We start from the raw sequence: 21,899 nt of genomic DNA, 5'->3' as shown, positions 1-21,899 counted from the left end.
AGGACACACTGCAGGCACTGAGGTAGACTAGCAAATGAATAGCTCCTTGACAATCCAAATCTATGAATGTGTCATACATGAAACACTAGTCATCATCCGTCCATTCGTCAAGTGCTTCCCAATGTCTACAGTATGCACAGCACTCCTTGTCTTTGTGTGTTTGATGTAATTTCTTTACAGTACACATTCAGGGGATTTTGTTTAAAAGATCATAAATCTTTCCTCCATATCCCTTCCCCCTCTCTCCCACTTTCCCTCCCTCCCTCCCTCCCTCCCTCCCTCCTTCCTTCCTTCCTTCCCTCCTTCCCTTTATTCTCTCAAACTAACTGTAATATACCATAAACATTTCTCAGGGAGAAAGATTTTCTTTTCCTCTCTGTTTTTTTTCAGGTTGATGACTTTATTTGATACTCAGCAGTTAGTTTTCATCTACTTTGTCTAGATTTTTTAGCATGGTAACAGGGACACAGGATATCAAAGTATAGAACTCATATGGTAACTCCTTATCTTCATCATGGTGTCAGGAGGAATGTAGATAGATGTCATATGAACCATTCCTTACTCTTTTGGCCCAGATGTCTGTGTTGAGCCTGGCATCAAGATGCACACCTGGAGTTCCCAACGCCGCCATGGGAAACATCTAGATTTCTTGGAGTCCCTGAGGGGTGGGCTTCTTGAAGCCCACTCTGTGGGTGAACTTGTGGCTGTGGATGGTGCATTCCCAGAACAACCCATCCACTACTCGGCATTCTTCTTTGCCGTAGCCATTTATTTCTGCCGGGCCCAAGTTGGCAAGGAAGGGCATGAGAGCTTGTGGGAGGAAACAGGAAGACTCCTGTGGGGGGTTGTGTTCTCTTTCTTAGCTGTTCCACCCCTCCCTCTCCCCCCTTGCTGCATGCATGTAGGGCACCCCTCTCTCCACTCAGATAATACATTTAACAATCTGCTATGTACCCACAAGTGTATTTCCTTGTGCTTGTAATCTTATACAGACATGTGCGTTAGTGTTCCTTGCCAATGCCTTCTTCTAAATGCATGTGCACACCGTGCTTCTAAACACGTGTGCACAGATGATTCGGAATGGTAAAGTATTCCATCCCCTGCCAGGAGTACGTCTTCCGGGAGACAATATGCATTTACAGAAGTATCAAGACAAAGAGGGGGCTTACACAAAGGGTGCAGTACTATATTCAGACAGTGAAAATGCATAGAAAACCCCATCTTCTTGTGCACAGGCCCACGAGAAGCACGAAATTGAAGGGACCACCGGATCAGGATCAGTTTTAAAACCGGGCTTGTTTGTGACGTTCTGAAAGAAATATCTTACCCTCAGAGGGCAGAGAAGAGGGGAGGGATGCTCCCTGAATTGAACTCCTAGACCTACGGAGCACCCCGGGGCTGGCCAAAGGGAAGGCCAGACAAGCAAAGGCACCGTGTTTAACTTCGCAAATGCCTCAGTGATATTTGCAGGCACAAGCATGTAAATGTTATTTGCTGTGAGAAACGTGTTTCCAGAGCAGATGTTCCCACTGTCTATCCACTTGACTGCCTCAGAATGAGGCAGTTCCCTCCTCAGCATCCCAGGGGTGTTGGGCACCAGGGATTGAGACTCAGCATCCAAACTGAAGGGGCAACTAACACCCTCCTCTCCCCGAGGGTGACAGGACAGGAATGGACAAGTTATACAGAACACCGCCAACTCCCTTCCTGCAGTTTGAATGAAAAAGAAAGAAAAGGAGGACCCAACTGCTTCTAGGTATGGTAATGAGGTTTATTGTAGATATGAGGGAGAGCACAGCCAGACACATCTGGGAGAGTTTAGAGTGAACATGCCAGATGGAGCTGGACTATTTAAGGGGTGTGGGGGGGGAGGAAAGAGGAGAGAGCCAAGAGCAGCGGCCAAGAGGGCAAGAGGCCAGAAGGTAAAGGGGGTCGGCTGGCATAGCCAAAATGGTTAAAGGGCAGCCCAGTCTCCGGGCTAGAAAGCTCAGGGTAGGGGGTGGGGTATGCCAGCTGGGAGGACCCTGTAACAGGTAGGGACCCGAGGTTGCTGGAAGAACCTGGTGGCTAGCTTCAGGTCTGATATGTTAATGGGCACCCAGTTCGCCTTTTGTCCTGGATTTAAGGACTTAACACAGGTCATCTGGAGAAGTTCACCAAGAAGGTAAGGGAAGCTGTGGGTAGAAGCTGATCCCCTTGGTGAACACAGAACTCCAGCTTAAGGTGAACAGTGGGAATAAAGAGACTAGAGATGTGACACAGGAACCAGCAAATCTTGACAAGCAGCTGGAGTCTGGGGTGGGAAGGGGGGCGGGTGTGTGCTTTCTTCTAGCAGCTTCTCATTTCTCTGTATCTACAGACAGCTCTATCCAAGATGGTGTCTATTTACTGTCTACCCTCGTAGCAGAAGAACCTGGAGTCAGAGGACTCCCTAGTCCTTGGCTGGTCTGAGTATCAGATAGAAGAATGAAGTCTATCAAGCAAGAAACCTCAGCCAGACCTTCGATGGTGAGTTAGTTCCTTGCCGATTCAGAACTCACCAGCACCCGTGAGAGATATCCCTATTGTGGCTTGCCAAAGCAAAGCGATGTCATTTAAAAAGTCACCACATCTGGAATACCTGGACAGCATCATACAGTACAGCGGAAAGAAAGCAAGACACCAGCATCGTTATTCCAGTCGCAACAGCTGCCCACTGTAACACCTGCAAGTCTCTCAACCTCACCATAAGCCTCCACGGCCTCATCTGTAGAATGAAGACATCAGCGTCTCCTCACCTGACTCACCTGATCCGTAGAGTTCACACCCAGTGAGGACCACACAAAGCATTCTTGAAATAGGAGGTTATACCGAATAAGATATTTGTGGTGCTGCATTCAATCTTCAACTACTAAAGACTGGAGAGAAGCCCGTCGTGAGGCAGGACACTGGCATAGGAACATTCAGCAAAGGCATGCTGTCACCTGTCACTCAAGTGGTCCATGAGAGAGGGGAGGTGGGAGTTGCTTCAGCACTTAAAAAACATCCAACATTAGACAAGGACCCAGGTGAACACAGCATGCAGACTGGCTTCAGGGGTGGGCAAAGGAAAGCCATCACTGCCTTCACCGTCGGGGTGGAGGGGTGTCTGTGAAGTGGAGCTTGAGTCTCCTCTTTTATTGCCTCAGCGGCCTTTAGGTGTCCTCTGCTGGCCCCAGCTCCCACCTGCCTTTGAGATAAGATAATAATCCACAAGAGACCTCTGCCTTCCTTTCCTCACACATCTCTCTTTGGGGTTTTCCTCCAGACCCACATTCAGTACTGGGAAAGATTTTCTACGATTGAAAAAAGAAGTAGGCAGTTAGTTCAACCACTTCCAATCTGCTGTGTAACAGGACAGGGTGTAAATTGCAGACAAATACTAGTGTACCATCACCTCTCCTCTCCAAAATTCAAAATGTAGACAGCTGTCCCCTGAGGTGGTGACATACACCTGTGCTCACAAGATTGCAGCCTAGGACCACAGAGTTCAGGACCAGCCTGGGCTATGTAGTGAGACCTCCTCAAAAGCAAAACAAATCAAGACTAGATGGCTACCAAACTGCTTTTCAGTCAGCAAAAGACAGTAGCATCATTCTTACAGCCCCCCCCCCCCCGCCCCAAGCAAAGGAAGTTATCACTTTGGGGATAGCATATGCATTGTTATGTGTGGAAATGTACAATTTCCAAGAGACATTCTGAAACTCTGAAACAATTCAAAATATCTGATTAGACCTGGAGGCTCAGCTCTGTAGGTGGCCAACACTTTCCCAGAGGGGAGTTTACAGAATCCACTCCATACCCCTGGGGAGTGTGGAAAGGTGCCTTGAGCACTACTGAACATCAGGTTTGTAGCTGTCACAGAGGTGCAGGGAGAGATCAGCTTGCACATCCTGGGTCTCCATCTTCGTTCCCATGTTTCCTGCTGGGGTTGGCTGAGGAAGCATTCCCTAAAGGAAGCAGCATTCCCTCAGCTGCTTGATAGGAAGGACCCCAGAACCTGTGCTTCTTGGTTCTGGACATTATACTGGTTCCCCCTCCCACCTGAGAGTCTTAATTGTCTCTTTATTTTAGCCCCAAGCAGATGTATATTCTGGGCAGCCACCAAGGAGGCAGGTCCAGAAGTGTCATGGGAGACTGACTGCCCCATCCCTACCACGAGCCATGCCCTGTGCTGACTCACGGCACCAAAGCTGAGCAGGCACTCGGTTTTCCTGTCTTGTAATCCATTGCACTTTCTATTTCTTCTTTGGAAGGCAGACATTTTAAGGTATTACTATAAAGTGAAACTAATCTCAGACATCTTCCCATGGTTCTCACGGTAGCGCCGTGATGACAAAGGTTTGGAGGCCTGAGGAAGAATCTTGGGAAATGGGATTTTAGAGAACAAGAATGTACTTGAACCTCTCCAATAAAGATTTTAAGTTCTCTAAGTCAGTCAAGGAGAAAGATCTGGACAGGAGAAGAGAGGAGGGAGAAGAGAGGAAAAGAGGAGCAGGGAGGAGGGAGGGAAGGAAGAGAGAAGAGTTAGTCATTGATAGGGGACACCCTTTGAGTCATTTCCCTATGTGCTGGGTCACCTCCTGAAGAGACCACCTGCCAAGAGACATCACCAGGCAGGCAGAGGTGTGGGTTGTCGAGCATGCTAACATCTGCAGACTGGAGTCTTGAAAGCTCTTGTGAGAGCAATAGGAACCCCCCACCCCCAGCTCCATACTCCCTAGACAGACTGATCACGGAGCTTCTGGATCCACAGCACAAGACCCTGCTGAGATTGAAGGTCTCAGAGGCACAGACCCATATGGAGGGCAGAGCCAAAGCAGCCTCTTAACAGCGTCCTTAGGTCACCTGATCTGCACTGGGGATCCTTAGCACAAAAGTCTGGAGAGGCAGATGCAGAATGCAATAGGTAAGGACCTGAGATTTGGAGTTAGGAGCCAAGTGTGTGACTCAGGCAAGTAGCTCGACCATCTTAGTCTTAGGGTCCCCAGCTACAGGGGGTTGTAGTGATAATAACACCTCCTTCCAGGGGTCACAGTGAGGATTAAACTGTGCTTAGCATGGCAGCTGGCACATTGTAAACGCTCCATAAATGCTAGCTGTTGCTATTAATACCCAGCAGGCTTCCACCGCCTTGCTTTGGCAAGGCTGCTATATTGTGCTTTGCAGAAGTCAAAGACAGCCTCCTTTTTAACTCTGTCCTTCAGCACCCTGGCCAGAGCCCACCAGAGTCCCGGTGAGGTTGTTTGACTACACATTATAAAACAGGATCAGAGGACATCCTGCCAGCACCGTGGTGTTTGGCCCCTATGACCAACCTGTGGGACTGTTTGTCTCTTTAGGGTACTGGGAGCTCAGAACTTCAATCGCCTATAAATGGCAACAGATCAAGAAGCAAAACCAACATACTGTCTGCCACTGGATATTTATTCCAGGAAGAGGAAATCGTTTGATGGCCAAGGGGAGGCCTGGATTCTAACCTCTGTTCTGGCCAAGTCCCACGGTGGTTTGAGAGTCATCTGCTTAACGCCGCAGAGACAAGATCTAAGGAAAGAAGTGGGGTGATGGAGGATGTCGTGACCCAAGTCTCTTCCCTCACTTCTCCCAGAGGGAACCTGGGGTGGAAAACATTGATTTAACATCAAAATACTGGTTTAATGAAGGTTCCTGGAGACAGCTGGAGTAGCTGGGACTCCACAGGCCTCTGATAGAAAGGGGAGCCAGCAAAAAAAATGCCTCCTGGGCACTTTTTCAAGTTGCTTTCTTGATGCTTCCAGAGTAGTCAAGCAATTATTGCTTTGCAAAGCCCAGGAAAAAAACTGGAGAGAGGAAATCTCTGAGAAAACAAGACTCTTTCCCAAGAAAAACAGCGACAAGATGAGCAGAGAGCAGGGAGATAAGGGGCCAGGTAGTGCATGGGATCCAGGTGAGGAAGAAGGGTTCGGAGAAACCTGGGGTCCCCAAAGGTCCCAGCCAAGTGCAGGCAGACACACTCGAACCCGCGGGGCTCCCAACAGTCTGGCACTCGGGGATTTCTGTGCACTGTAAGCCTGTATCTCAGTTTCCCCATCTGCAATGGGGGATGATAAAAGGTGCCTACTTTGACTTTACAGTTATTATAAGAATTAACCCTGTGAGGATGTTGGTATGATCTGTGGTCGGGTCCTTTTCTTTTTTAATTTATTTATTTTTATTTCATGTACGAGCATTTTGCCTATATGAATATATATATGTACTGCAAGAGTCTGGTGTCTGTGGAGGACAGAAGAGGATGCTGGATCCCTCAGAACAATAGTTACAAAGAGTGCCTGTGAGCTGGTGTGGATGCTGGGAACGGAATTCAGGTCCTCTGTGAGAGCAGCAGGTACATTCAAGGCTGAGCCTTCTCTGCAGCCCCGGTGGCTGGGTTTTGCTACCCCTGGATCCACAGATGAATTACTGTTATAGTCTCCAGGTTCACCTGCTCGGTGTTGTTCTGGTTTTCCGAGGCTGACTTCAGGGAGGAGTGAAGGAGGGACTGTCTCTCAGAATGGTAAAGCCTGTGGATAACTCAAAGACAAAGACCATGCTCCTACTAATCCCGAGAAGTGGAGTTAGTGCCTCCTTTGGTCAGAAACCAGCCCCGACTTCCACAAGACAGGCATGTCACTTGCCAAGAGAAGGGGGCCCCAGCCATGCATTGCATGTGCAAAGGATGCCCTGTGAAAAGAGACAGCAATCAGGATGAAGGATAATCAGGAGACTGAGGTAGACCCTGGAGAGCCAAAGGGAGTCACAGAATAACATTTCCACAGAGGACCAGAAGTGAGGAGGAAGCTGCAGAGAGAGACCAGAGGAACAAGAATTTCCATAGGGCAGGAGCTAAAGAAAAATCCAGATGGTGAAGGGCTCAACACGGGTTTCTGGGAAGACAATCTGAAGGACATTTAGGCAACTGATATGGAAGCATGGCGTTTTAGAGTTACTTTGTTGAAACATTTCCAGCACATATCTCTACAGTTTTTCTAGATACCTTTTGAGCAGCCTGCTTTGGGATCTATCAAGATTGGTTTAACTTAAATGCTAAATGGGACTCGAGCACTCCTGAGGACACCCAAACAGGACCTAAGGCATTATGTGTCTGTGGCTCAGGGAACATTCAGGTTTGAGGGTCAGGCCTGGGTGGGCCATTCATCTTCAAATCTTTAACCCAAAGCACTGCTCTTGCAAGGGGTCAAAGACACTCTTGTGCTTTAGCAACATCATTGGGTCATCCGGCAGGAACTATGCCAGCCCTGGCAGTCCCCTCCTTTTTCTATCATCTAGAATGCAGGGCCAGCTTTGGAACATTAAGAGCAAAGGCACTGAGCTCCTGAATCCGGGAGGCGCTTCCTTGGTGCATTTGCATGGACCATGTCTCTGTGACTGTGTCTGCATACCAACAAAGCTCCAGCGTCCTCTGGGATCCACAACTGATTTTTGTCAACTGGTGACTGAGTTTCAGGTCTTGTCCTGAACCTGATTAATTAGGGGGTGGAGCATCAGGTCAGAGTACGCTATAATCACCAGAGACTTTTAGTGCATGAAAATGGATATTTTCAAATGAGCTGGAAACAATTAGACCAGGAAGATAAATGCATGCAGTTTGTCCTATAAAAGACTCAAGGCAAAGGCTGCTCTGGGCTCTTGCCTCCTTCCCTTCCCTCCCTCCCCGTTTCCTCTACACTCTTTCTCTTGGTGAGTTTGCCTCATCAGGAGGGACACAATTCCCAACGGCACATTTCCTCTTTTTCCTTGATCTGGGTTACATACTTCCAAACTTCACACCCCTGCCAGCAACAAGGACACCTCCCAGTGCAGTGTTAGCCCAGTTTTCTAGAACTAAGTTCATCACATGCCCCTTGGCAGGCCGCTGCCCTTCTGGGTCCCCTTCCTTTGCTGGGACATCACATATTACAAACTACAAACTTCCTGCCATCTGACTTCTCCCATTTCTCAGCCCCGGATAGTCCATGAGCTTCCAGGTCTTGCCAACTCTACCCTGAAAAAATCTGTTGACTCTGCCTTCTCCATGCTGTGTCCATCAGCACTGTCCTATTTTTTTTTTCTTTTTTGAGACAGGGTTTCTCTGTGTAGCTTTGGAGCCTGTCCTGGAACTCACTCTGTATCCCAGGCTAGCCTCGAACTCACAGTGATCCCCCTGCCTCTGCCTCCCAAGTGCTTGGATTAAAGTACCACCACCGCCCGGCCAGCACTGCCCTAATTATGGGCCTGGTCACTCCTAGCCGAATCACTGCAATAGTCTCCAAATCCACCTGCCAGATTAATTCACTCCCCATCCTTGCCTGGTCCTTCCCAGATTCTGTTTTCCGATTAATCATCCAAAGGTTCACGCTTGATTATATCACAGCTTCGAGTGGGAACAAAAGACCTTCTCCCCCAGCCATTGTCTCTAGAAATGTTAATTCCTCCAAAGGGGAGGGAGGAGGAGAAGAAAGAGTCTTTCCTCATCAGCCAACTCCAAGTGATTAGTGGCTGTGTGGTGCACAGTGTGAGAAAGGACTCCTGGGCTCTGGGCAGAGTTAGCTCAAATGTTGCCAGGATCCATTGGTGGTGTCCTTCTTGAACACTGGAAGATACCCAGGCCTCCAGGAGTCTCAGGCATCCAGGGATACCATCAGCATCTTTTTAATCTTCAAGTGTTCCATTCTCATAAGTACTAAGAATAAACAAGAAAAACTGAGGCCTTCTCAAACCTACAGGCCTGTCCTGTTCTCAAGGCCCTAATCCAATACCATGTGCTCCCTAAATAGCTCCTTACTTTTCTGCAACAGAGAATCCCCCCATCAACTCTTTCTTAGCATTCCTTTTTACATCCCTTCTCCCTCTCCATAAGCAGCAGCAAAGGAACAGAAGCCATCCTCGTTGTCTAGTGTTCCGCACGTGGTAGACAAACATTTGCTGAGTGAATGGATATTCAATTGTGATATGTGTCTCTAATAAGGACACCCTCCACCAGTTATTTTTCAATTAGGTCAATAATGCAAGTATCACACCCGAAACATTGGGTAATGATTAGCAATCAGAGCCACAATGCAATTGCAAGCTGAGTTCCCATTTACCTGCCCTTCCCTTTATTCTGAAACCCTGGAAACCTCATTATTGAGCATTCCGGCGCCTTCTCTTGCTGGGCTCCCTAAAAGCACATGTGTGGAGGATAATTGAACCTCTCCAGGGCCTGCACTCCACTGAGGCAGACAGGAAGGCCTTGGAGAGCTATGTTGGCAGCACAGTGCCATTTGGGGGATTTATGCTGATTTCATTGCAGATGGCGTATTGTTTCGGTTTGCCTCCTACAAGTTCATGGTTATTGTTCTTTTCTGCTTTTCCAAGACTCAAAAATTAGTTGACTCAGAGCGCCCCCAAATTAAAAGGAAAAACTAAGCACATAGCCCAAGTAAATATACTAAAAAGCTGGTGATGGATTTTGATCCTTGAGTATTGATTAAAGAATGGGCCACCCTTGGGTGTCACCTATATATGATGCAGACTCGGGACAACCCAGTCATTCCCATAAGAGATTGAGCATCAAAGACCACTGGAGACTTTTGTTTGGGGTTTAGGGTTTGTGTTGTGCTTTTTTTTTTGAATTTTGGATGGAGTCTTGAAACACACATTTTAAAAAAGTCTATTCTGGAAATTTTAGTTTGGAGGTATTTGAGGGAGACACTGGGATACAGGGGATTTAGTATGGGAAAACCAGGTCCTCTCGAGGACTATGGGAGCCTTGTACCTGCTCCCTGGCCTTGGAACCTGTACATGAGGCCCCCTGCTGGTTCCGCAGGGCTAGGGCAGGATCCTTCAGAGGGGTTTTCCCTGTGTTAGAAGCACCATCAGGAGAGATTGCTAAACGGGCAGATTCTTAGCCCCTCACCCTTAAATAGGAGGCTTGGGGGATGCAGGACTCTACTTGTCTAACAGGCCCTCCATTTGAAACTGACAGAGGTGCCCCTGTGGACCACTCAGGGGAAACCTGACTTCATAGTCTAGAATCCAAGTACAGTTTAGACGCGGCCTACACCAGTAGCACCAGCCTATACATACGGTATGGTCCCGAGAGTCCCCTCAACTATTTCACCACACAGGCCGGCTGGCCAGCCATGACCAACAGAAATGACTGTGATGTCCTGGCTCCTTAACACCCAGGGGCACACAGCAGTCTTCATGATCTAATAAAACATAGATTTTTCCTGCTCACGGGACAGAGGACCCAGTTCCTCTCACACCCTTGTCAACAATCACAGAAGGTAATGGCGATGTTGTGAGGGACAAACAGTCACGTGTCCTCCCGTCTCGGAGCCCCGAATGTGCCACTGGTACTTGGTCTCCCCTCCTTCCTGGCCCCCAAAGTTGTCTCTCCTTCCTCCAAATCCCTGAAAATGGCACAGCTTCTTAGCATCTCCACATTGCCTCTCGTCGTGTGCTCAGACAGTTAGTCAGTCTGGGCTCCACTTTGGGCAAAACCAGGACTACCTCCCTGCCCCCCTGAGCTTGCTCTGACCAACAGCCCTGGGTCCTCACTGCCATAAGCATGAGGCGAATACAATGACAGTTCTAGCCAGGCTTCTTCACCTCCCCCTTCTAAAACTCGGGCACTCTGGAGAATTCAGGATTTACTTCTGTTTTTGAACTGGTGTCATTGTGTGTGTGTGTGAGAGAGAGAGAGAGAGAGGGGGAGGTTATCTTATAAACCATCCCAAAGCGGTTACTTGTAAGAGGACAATTGTTGGGTACATGTCCACGAGTTACCTGCGACAGCTGCTCTCATGTGCGCTCACTGGTGTCCCTGTCAGTCAGCAGAGGTTGAGTAGACAGTTGAATTTACATTGACCACAGAACAGCAGGTTGGAAGATGACCATCAAGGACGGCTGAGTCCTTCTCCAAGTGGCCTCCGTTCTTCCAACAGAGAGCAGCCTTCTGCTGGGTCCCGAAGTGCTCCATTTCGGGAGGCCTGGTCTCCAGACTGCATGTCATCATTCCTGCCACCCTTGTTGGTCAGAAGACCAGCTGGAAATTTAAGGGTAGAATCGAGTCATGCAAAGACATGGTAAAAATAAAAGTGGATACAGGGAGGAGACTTGAGGCCATTTTAGTCCACATTTGATTACAATGTGGAAAGACCCAGAACTGTGAAATGTTTTTCCTTAAAAATCATAGTCTCATCTTGTAGTATATTGCTCTTACAGGGATGGATATCTAATTATGGTAATGTCTGCTGGGGTAAGGAATAAATAAATGACTTTTAGGCCCCTTGACATGGATTTAAGCACCGCCCTTCCATCCTCAGCCCTGCATCACTCAGGACTTCCCCTCGACACTGGAGCTGCCCAGTCTCTCCATCACAGATTCCCACTGCCGTTACAGAGGCTTTGATGCAGGTCATCCCCAAGACCAGGAAACTGAGGTCAGCAGGAATGCGGTCCAGGCATTGTAACCCAACGCCGAAAAGATGTGAACCGAACCACACGGAGCACAGTAGCGTAACAGAACTCCTCTGGAAGTTGCTGAGCCTGGGAAAAATACACAGGGATGTCCTCTTTAAAAACAACTGATACCAGCAAGCCCAACAAGGGAATCGGGGTATAAATACGAACTGTAGTTGGGAATATGATCCTCATGCCAGCAAGAGAGGAACTTCCTCAGTGGTACAGGTGATGACAGGATGTCTGGAGTCCCTCCCCCGACATCTTCCTTCCCACTTAACTGTCCGGTCAAGGACTCTGCATGGTCCCAGATCTGCATTCTCCTGGGTCTCAGGTTTGAGCAATGTCCTCCACTAGCTCGGTTTAGAACTTAACATGTTCCATTTCCAGTGTGAATAGAAGTACAAGATGGCTCCATCGAAAAGAAATGGTGGCCGGAGTCGGGGACCCTGCAGCCACCAAAGCCTGCCCTGTACCTGAAAACTACTTCTCTTGCCGACCCACCGACAGGGGTTCTCAATTCTCAGCCCATCGCCATCCTGGAATCTGACCACTGATGTCTGTTGGGTGTGTTGGGGGCGGGGTGGGGCTCACAGAGCTTTCCTGGGACGAGCACAGGTCTGAGTCTAGCAGCTTGTTTCCCATCCGAAACGCCAGCAGGGGGAGCAGCAGAGCCCTCAGCCCTGTTTGGATTTTTCACGCCCATCGCCGGCATACATTTAGACATCATCTCATCCCCCACATGACTGTGATCAATTTGTTCATTTCAGATACAAGACTGGAGCTCGGTTAAAAAAAAAAAAGATCCCAAATACTAAATAATTAACTCGAGGACATCTTCCAAGAAAAATACAAGAATTCAAAAGAATAATCTTCCACTTGAACAATTTGGGCCTCTATTAATTATAACTTCTTATTCACTGTGATTAATGATTGCTAGAATGACATTTAGAAAAGAAAGTTGGGGAAGGATAATAAAGAGAAGCTTGTCCCCGTGATCAGATCTAGCCATCTTCCCCGGGGAGTGAGAGGGCTTCGTGTCAGGACCCTTTGAAAACCAGTCCTCGAAAGGATGGGGAGGACTCACAATATTTTCCAGGGAGAGGCTGGCAATGACCTAAATAGTTGCATCCCCCACCCCTGCTTTCTGATATGATTGACAGTTCTGATAATGGTGGCGACAACAGCAATAACAAATAGGCAATGCAGACTTGGAGGGAAGATTTAGTTCTTTTCTAAATAAATAATTGCCACCAGCTTAGCAGTTTACCAGGAAGCTCACTAGCTTTATACTGAGGCCTATCCCTCCCCCTCTCTCACTCTCACTCTGTGTGTGCGTGTGATTTGTGTATGTGCACATGTGTGCATGCATGTAGAGGCCAGAGATCCATGTTGGATGTCTTCCTCAATCATTCTCCACCTCGCTGTTATTATTATAATCATCATTATTTTGAAAAGGAGCCCAACACAAGTCTGTAATGCAAGAAGATCCCTGACCTCAAGCCCTACCTTCATTTTTCAGTCAGGGTACTTACTGAGCCTGGAGCTTGCTTGCCCATTTGGTTAGACTGGGTAACCAATGAGACCCCGGGATCCTTTGGTCTCCACCTCCCTGGGACTGGGTTCACAAGCACACACCTGGTTTTTATATGGGCACTGGGGGTCAACTTCAAGTCTCACGTCTGCAAGCTCTTCACCGACTAAAGCATCTCGGCAGCCTTCATATTCCTCCTCTGGATCTGTCCTCCTTTGCTCTTTGGACTAGATTAGTGCATAATTTGGATCACCTGCTTCACCCAATACCAAATGTGCTACATAATTCAGATGACAGCCAGTAATTTAGGGGAGAACCCCCGCCCCCCCAGAGACGCCATTTGCATTGTCTGTTTGCACAGGCTATAGCTCCCCGTTTGCCTGATTTAGGGTGGTGAGGGATTGTGGGTAATTCAGTGTCCCTGAGAATGAGATGCCAGCTCCATGAGGTAATCAATAGCAACTGTTGCAAATGAGCAACAGTAGTCGCCTGCCCTCCCCAGAGCTCCACAGCTCCAACCGCCACCGTGATCCGGGCAGGCATCCTATCTCTGCCTGGTCCCCAAGGGTCTTTCACCCAGGCATAGCCTGCCGATGATCCAAAACCCCAGAAAGGTCCCCGTGGGTCTACAAACCCCAACATGCCAGAACCAATTTCTCCTGGGGGATTCGCTTCGTTAGACACCACCCTCTCCAGCCAGAGAAGGAGGGAGAGCTCTGTGGAAACAGGAGCAGTATTTGGGGGTCACTGTCCACTTGCGGGCACGCTCACCAGCTGAGTAAGACCGCCCACCCCCACCTTCCCACGTCAGCCTCAGCTGCTGCAGCCCCAGCTGGAGAAGATGTCCTTAAAGGCCCTGTCTGAGCCGGTGGCACAGCTCCTATTCAGGTATGTGCCGCTGTTTTACCAGGATGCACGTGTGTTTCCAGCAGGGCCATTTTAACACGTCAGTGTGGAGGAGGGTCTGCCTCACTACGATCTACTGAACTCATATTTTGGATCACTTGCTTAGCCTGTATAGTATAGCACATGCTGCCATTCCCTAGGCCAGGCTAAGAGAGGCATAAGCCCCTTCCTCAGAGGAATTCCTGAGGGGCCTGTTGTCATTTCCTGGTTGAAATGAGCAGAATCTGTCAGATCTGGCTTTTTATCTTTGCTGTGTGTCTGTGTATGTCTGTATGTGTCTCTGTGTGGTATGTGTCTGTGTGCGTGTGTCTGTCTGTCTGTGTGTGTGTCTATGTATGTCTGTGTGTGTCTGTGTGTGGTATGTGTCTGTGTGTGTGTGTGTGTGTGTAAGTGTCTATCTGTCTGTGTGTCTGTCTGTGTGTTGCTATAGGGACACTGATCTCACTTCTCCAGGCTTCTTTATTTTGACACAACTAGGCTGATACAAAAAGAACTACTTCCACCAAACCTGAAATGCTGATTGGGAAAATAATTTGCCTCCGGTTGGCTTCCGTGAGCCTGAAAAAATGAGAGATGCTTGACCCTTTCCCATCCCAAGAGGTCTTTGTGTGGGATATCTGGGATCCTCCATTTCAGGAGAGTTTTCCTGGCACCTCAGTTTGGAGCTGTAGCCAGAAGTTGAAGTGCCCACTTGCAAGTACCCCGGAGAAAGTGTGCACATGCACATATGCCCAGTTACCCCAGAAACACACCCCACCTGGAAGAGTAGGACAGCCAAGGGAGGCTAGGAGGGAACAGCTTATTCCAGAGTGGGGATGGAAGTCTTCTGGGTGAGACCAGAGAAAAGGAAGAGCTAGTGAGTGGTATCTATGAGTGCTACAGACTTGTGCTTCCCCTCACTCCCCACCATACAGAGCACCCACTACACACACACACACACACACACACACACACACACACACACACACACAGAGAGAGAGAGCACCCACTCCCCATACATACACAGATCACCCACACAGAGCACCTACTGCCCCACACAGAGTACCCACTCAGACACACACACACACACACACACACACACACACACAGATCACCCACAAAGAGCACCCATCCCACAACCACACAGAGCACTCACTCCACACATAATCACCCACACAGAGCACCCTTTCCCCTCCCACACACAGAGCACCACCACTACCACCCACCCACCCCCACACACAGAGAGCACCCACTCTCCCCCCCCCACATACACACAGAGCACCCACTCACCCTCCCACACACACAGAGCACACACACACACACACACACAGCACCCAGGGGCCAGTGACTCTATCAGCAGGTGGAGAATTACAGCATGCCCGGCAACCTGGGGGCTTCAGCCAGGACCTTCCATGGAACAGTAAGCAGTGGGCCACGTAAGCAGCGGGCCGCGTAAGCAGCGGGCCGCGTAAGCAGTGGGCCACGTAAGCAGTGGGCCGCGTACTTCCTCCATAGTGACACTAAGAACATGGTGCCTGGAGATCAGGATTCCGCTGGATTTCCCTAAGTTCCCAAGATGAGGTGAGAAGGAATTTAACTCTTAACCCATTCTGACTTCTTGTCCCTGGGAAGTGGGATTTCAAAGCCAGATTAAGTGTTGTTAGAACAATAACAAAGTGTGGCAGTTGCCTCTGGGCGTGTTCCTTAATAGATTCCGGGCCCCAGACCTAAATATAACTTATGCATCCTGATACACGGCAACCCAGACCATGCCCGGGGTCCACATTATTCAGAATCCTGCCCTGCGCAGGGAGTGAAAACCCATTGCATCCTGCGGGCTTCCATCCTGCTGCTCCTCCTCCCTCCCTCCCTGCCTGCTTGGGTGGGCCTCAGCGGGGTCTGGGCAGAGGTGGCTGAAGAGTCACCCGTCTAACAGAATTAAGGGACACGTTTCAGCCCCCGCCTCTCTCTAGTCCTTCCGCGGTGCCCCTCCCAGCTGGCTGTCAGTGAGTACTGAGTGATTTATTAGCCAATTTTTCTCTTTCCATCCCGGAAAACCTAAGTCAGGCTCCTCCCCCACTCCGCTGCGGACTAGCCTGGAGCAGCATTTTCTGTGCTGTCCGTGAGTCTCCCCACCCCGCAACCCCCCAAGTCCTGTCCCAGGGAGGAGGGACCTTCTTTAAGCCTTGCCGGCTCTTGCCGTTGGCTGTTTTAACTGTGTGTCCCCAGAGCACATCAGTGTGTGCCTTCCACACTGCCATACCTGCGCTAGATGCCAGCGCTTCATCTCTAAGTCCCAGGGCCACATTCTGTACCCTGGACCCTTTGCAGAAATGGCTCTCAACCTGTGGGGTCGCTACCCCTTTGGGTCCAATGACCTTTTCACAGGAATTGCCTAAGACCATTGGGGAACACAAATATTTACATTATGAATCGTAACGGTAGCAAGATCACAGTTATAAAGTAGCAATGAAAGTCTTTTTATGGCTGGGGGTCCCCACCACATGAGGAACGGTATTCAAGAGTGGCAGCGTTCGGAAGGTTGAGAACCACTGCTGTACAGGAAGATGGTATCTGGAGCTGGTGCTGTACCTCCGAGACCTGTCGCCTCCCCATCCCCTCTGGCTTTTCCTACTGCTAAAGCCAAGGTTAAGCCTCCTCCTTGCCCAGGTTTGAGAGAAGTGTGGGAAATCAAAAGTGCCTTAAATCAGTGTTTTGAGGCCAGGACCAAATTTAGGAACGGAAGCAGCCGACCAGCTCTAGTCTATTAAGGGCCGACTTGCTTGGTTTGGCTCTGTAAGTAAACAGTTTTCTCAGCTGAGATGGATTTATGGCCTTGCCAAGGACTTCCACAGCTAACTAGACCTGCCTCTGAGTCCCTTTCTGCTTTAGGGTCCCGCCAGCAGCAAGCCCCTTGTGAAGAGGGTGATGTCTACACCATCTCCCCAAACCACAGCCTTTTCAGAAACCAGGCATCTCCTTTCCCTCTACCCTGTTTCTCAGCCTGGAATTTCTTGCCCAGCCCATTTCTGTGATGAAATGAGTGAACTAGTCCAAAATGATACCCGGTTCCCCAAAGCTGTTTCCCAGACACCTTCAATGCGCTCACCCCTGGGCAGAGCGTGGCGGAGAGGAATTCCAGAAATTGGGAGTTCCCAGAATGAATGAAAACACTCAGCTCATCAGCCCCGTTTTTCACACCTGACCAGTCAGAGGCGGTACATCCCAGGTGACAACTTGTAGCAGCCACACACACACCTGTGCCACGTAAAGAGGATCCTAGCAAGGTGACTGCAGCTCATTCCTCCTCCTCATGATGGCCAAGGCCAGGGTGAGGGAGGAGCCCAGTAAACAGAAACAGCCTGCAGGGGGAGTTCACGTGTACTCAGGACATGGAGGGTGGTAGCTGGGGCTGTTCTCCTGTTGTCCCCTCTGCTAGTCCTACCCTGTCTGGTAGAGTGTGCCATTCTCTCTAGGATATCGCCACCAACCCAGTCGTTGAGTTGAGCATTGTCTTGCTGTTTGCCCAGGAGCATGGCAGACACATGACTCCACCCTTCCCAGATGGGGCCATAAGACTTCCTGCTGGATAAGGTACCTAAAATCCCTTCCTGTCACATCTGCTTCCTCATCTGCATCTCCTATTCCTGTGTCCTATCTCTTACAGCCCTAGCACTCCATCTTCTATGTCATCCCATTATTATTATTATTAATTATTATTATTATTATTATTGTCCACCAAATACAGAAAGGGGTGGATCTGCTTCCAGATCCGTGGTAACAATCCTCTGCAGGCAGTTTGAATGTAGCTCAGTCTCCAGGTCACCAAGAGGGGTGCCTGGACCTAAATCAGTCACCCGGGAGGTGACGTGTGTGTGTGTGTGTGGGGGGGTATATATGGTGTGTGTGGTATGTGTGTGGTGTGTGTGTGTGTGTGTATGTGGTGTGTGTGTGTGTGTGTGTGTGTATGTGGGGTGTGTGTGTGTGTATGTGGTGTGTGTGTGTGTGTGTGTGTGTGTGTTGATAATGATGGGAAGGGTCTTTCTACATTGTAGAAACGAAGCAGCAAACCTAAGCTCCTCAGGTGGATGGAGTGAGCAGCAGCCGGGGATATTTATCACATGAACAGAACGCCACCTGAGATCCAAATTAATTCAGCAAGGCAAAGCAGTGGGTCAGAGGAAAATGGGATTCTGAGGATGCTGTCTGAGTGTCTGAGTCTGAGCCTAAGGGAAAGCCACAGTGCTGTTCTGTGAGCCAACACATGGCTTTCGTGCTAAGGCTAATTAAGGATAGAATTTCTGCACCACCTCCACGAGGCATCTTCCCACCCAACCTCCCGGAGTCATTTCTTGTTATTTGAGGTACTTAGAGTTGCAAGTGATGGTTCCAGTTAACTTAGACCAGAAATGAAAGACAGTCCTAAGCTGCTGAAGAGGATGTGAGCACAAGTAGCCTCCGGGATGGCACCATCAGGATGTCCTTAGTCATGGATCCCTGCATCTGTCTCTGGGGGCTTGCCTCTCAGCCTGCACATGCTGCTAGGCTGCCTCCTTAACTGCCAGAGTCCTTTCCCTTTACAGGTCACAAAGGGAGACCGCTTCAGAGAAGGACTCTGGTCGCCATGGCCATGCTTGTCTGCTTTTGAACTACTCTTGGGACTAGATCTAAGTGGCTGTGATGGTCTCTTCTGGGTCACAGGTCCATGGCATAGGCAAAAGAGGTCTGCCACCAGGAGACGGTGCAGGGGAAGGGAAGGCAATAAGGAAATGACCACCCAGCTCTCCGGCACAAGAGCAGGATTGAAGCCTTCCCTTGAGCTCATGAGGCTGGTCAGCTCATTCACCTGGCAGTAAAACATGCCTGCCTGTCAAGGTATTCAAATCATGTTTGCTTTATACTTGAAACTGTAAACATTTTTATTTGGAGCTAAATTTCCACTCCTCTCTTATTTGACAGTTTCTTATTCCCCTTCTCCAAGACCCGGTTCCTACTGGTCAACCTTTTGGATGGCTGCGCGCGCGTGTGTGTGTGTGTGTGTGTGTGTGTGTGTGTGTGTGTGTGTGTGTGTCTGTGTGTCTGTGTCTGTGTCTGTGTCTGTGTCTATGTGTGTCTGTGTATCTGTCTGTGTGTCTGTGTGTGTGTCTGTGTCCATGTGTGTGTCTGTGTCTATGTGTGTGTGTGTCTGTGTGTTGGGGAGATGTGTCCAACAATGAGGGGTGTGGAGGATGGCGAAGGATTAAGGAGGGAGGAGGAGGCTGGCTTGTTTGACGCAGACTGGAAAGGGCTGGGAACAAAAAGAAGGCTCCTGCTTGCTAACATCCAATTGAACAGGAACTGGATCTGGAGTTTACAGATCTCTCAGCCTCCTTCTTTTCCTCCATGCAGAGCACTTAGCCAAGATTACCAAAGAGTCCCCAGGCTGTGAGGCCTGGGTTTGCTCACTAATATTTTACACATTATCATGGACCATACATAGACAGACTAGAGTAGTGAAGGTCTGTCATGTTCTTTCAAGAAAACATATATATTACCATGGATAAGGACTGATACACACACACACACCAGAGAGAGCAACACAGAACTACTTTTAAATTATTCATAATCAATATATGATTTAGTAAATTAATCTATTAATAGTGCAAAAATAAAATTTTAGTTCCTCAAGTAATTTGCAATAATATTAAATAATTGACAGTATTTTAAGTAGCAATTAATTCTTTTGATGAATCATTTGTTAATTAAATGAATGGCCCTTCTATATCTAAGAGAGTGTATCTTTTTGTAATTAAAACATTTCAATTAGTTTTAAGCAATTTTATGTGCTTCAAATATACTAAAAGCAACTTAATAACCAAACTTTGAACACTGCCATTCAAATCACAAAACTATATTACAGGCTTTTCTTAACAACATCCAAGCCTTTAGATCAGTCAGCTATTCCTGTCGGTGTGGGAAACCTTCTAATTGACCTTGATAACCAGTGCTGATATCAAGAATTAGACCAGTTCATTCAAACAAATGACTTAGTATGATGATCTGCGTGCACCAGGGATGTAGCTTCTTGGTTTGGATGTAATAGCTAGCAGCAGACATTAGAGGAAGATGGATAGAGAGTGAGAGGGGGGAACCATTCCATGGGTATGAGGGAAATTGGCCCTGGGTCTCGCTGTGAAGACCCAAATCTATGGGTGCCAACTCACTGATATAAAAAGTTGCGGTATTTGCTCCACCCTGCTTCCTGTATATTTTCAATCACCTCTAGGTTACTTATAATACCTACCATAATGTAAACCTTTATTGCATTGTTTAAGAAATAATGATAGGGGAAAAAAACCTATCCATATCCAATACAGGCTAAATTTCTTTTTTTTAATATTTTCAGTTCATGGTTGGCTGCATCCATGGAAGCAAAGCCTTCAAATATGGAGGACCAACGGTTCACTGATGTACTTGAATGAAGAATGTATTTTGGTTTGGTACCTTTGACACTAATTTTCTGGAGGCCTTACCCAGAAACTTAATTAGAAATAGGGTTCATGATTCATGAAACATGAATATTCCTTATTCAAAAAAGAGACCTAAGCAGGTCACACTCACTTCCAAAGAAAGCCAGCTCATTATCATTCTCTCTCTCCATACCCAATACTTGTGTAATGCATTCTAGTTTTCAAAGTGATTTCATATACATTATCTTATTTGAGAGGCAATGTGGTGTAGCAGAAAGAAAATTAGACCTGAGTCAAGGAAGCTGAATTGTAGCATGCTCTCTCCACGAGATGCCTGTGACCTTGGCGAAGGTACTTAACCTATGGAGCAGAAGCTTCATGTGTAGCATGCCGATGCCAGACTAGATAATCTCCAGGGCCCCTTCCAATCTAAAACTCTGTAATTTTACAATGTATCTGGCATAAAAGACTGTGTGTCCATCCGCACGCATCTGTGAATGTGTGTGCGTCTTCTTGAGTGTGAATTCTTTCAAATAAAAAGTGTTATTGTGGTCCACGGAAAGCATTTTTCCCTTCCTGCCTTGCAGGAAAGATACAAACACCAGGGAACTCCCAGGCAGCGGAACGGCCCCTCCGGGACTCAGCAAGTCCCTAGACGGGGTTACAAAACCTAATGTGGATGTGAAATGTTTCCATCCACTTACAAAATAAAAGTCCAATAAAAAGCAGTAGCTTTTTATTATTATTTAGATTTAAATTATCCCCTGCAGTGTTGAAAACCCGAAGGCGACCTCCTGAGTTGATAGAAGCTGAACATAGCCCTGAAAATAGACGCCTTAGACTCATGGCCTGCCTCGGAGCCTGCTCTCAGCTTGTTGTTCCTTTGAGCCCAGCAAACAGAACACGGGTTGAAAGCTTGTTAGAATTTTAAAGAATTCCTAACCTCCTGATCAATTCTAATTTTTGGAACGTGTGCATTAGCCGGTCTTGCCACTGGCTCCTTTGTGTCGTTTTTATTAAACTAGCAGAAGACAATTCTCATCCTAGCTTTGCAGGAGTCTTGTAACTCCCCAACCTGGTCCTGTTTGGGCACCCTCAAAGGCACTCGCTCCCTGCTCCATCCCTGGGCCTCAAACTTAGTGCTCAAGAGAATATCAGACTGAGTCTGGAAAAATGGGGCCTACGTACCCGAAGTCTACTGGGGGATAGAAGGATGTGGTTTCCTGGAGGAATCTAGTCAGAGCTTGGGCAAAAGACCTGAGATATCCCAAGGGCCCAGGCTATCCCCAAGGTTTCCCCAGAACTGCTTTAGCACATTTGGTGGATCTGAGCAAGGGTGTTGGACCATACAAGGGATTCCACACTGAAAGGACTCCCAAGCAAGACATGAGAAGCCTTAGGAAGCATTGCAATTAGGTCTCAGGTGATCCCTTCCCACTCAGGGCAGGTATTTCATTCACCAATGCTTACTCAGCTCTTACTAGCACTATTCTAAGAAGCAAGGATGCATCAGTGAACACATCAGATGAAATCTCTGCTGCTGCTATGGA

At 48.2% G+C, this 21,899-nt stretch overlaps 1 long non-coding RNA gene across 1 annotated transcript; it reads left to right on the top strand.

Moving 5' to 3' along the window:
- Positions 1-15,396: 15,396 nt before the first annotated feature.
- Positions 15,397-20,895, top strand: LOC119089060. Its single transcript, XR_005092908.1, has 3 exons — positions 15,397-15,481; positions 18,602-18,775; positions 20,286-20,895. It is a non-coding gene; the product is annotated as an uncharacterized LOC119089060 (long non-coding RNA).
- Positions 20,896-21,899: the final 1,004 nt, after the last annotated feature.

Source organism: Peromyscus leucopus, chromosome 14, assembly GCF_004664715.2.
Source record: "Peromyscus leucopus breed LL Stock chromosome 14, UCI_PerLeu_2.1, whole genome shotgun sequence".
Taxonomy (NCBI): Eukaryota; Metazoa; Chordata; class Mammalia; order Rodentia; family Cricetidae; genus Peromyscus; species Peromyscus leucopus.
Note: the sequence above shows the minus strand (reverse complement) of the source record. Positions and strands in the feature narration are given on the sequence as shown.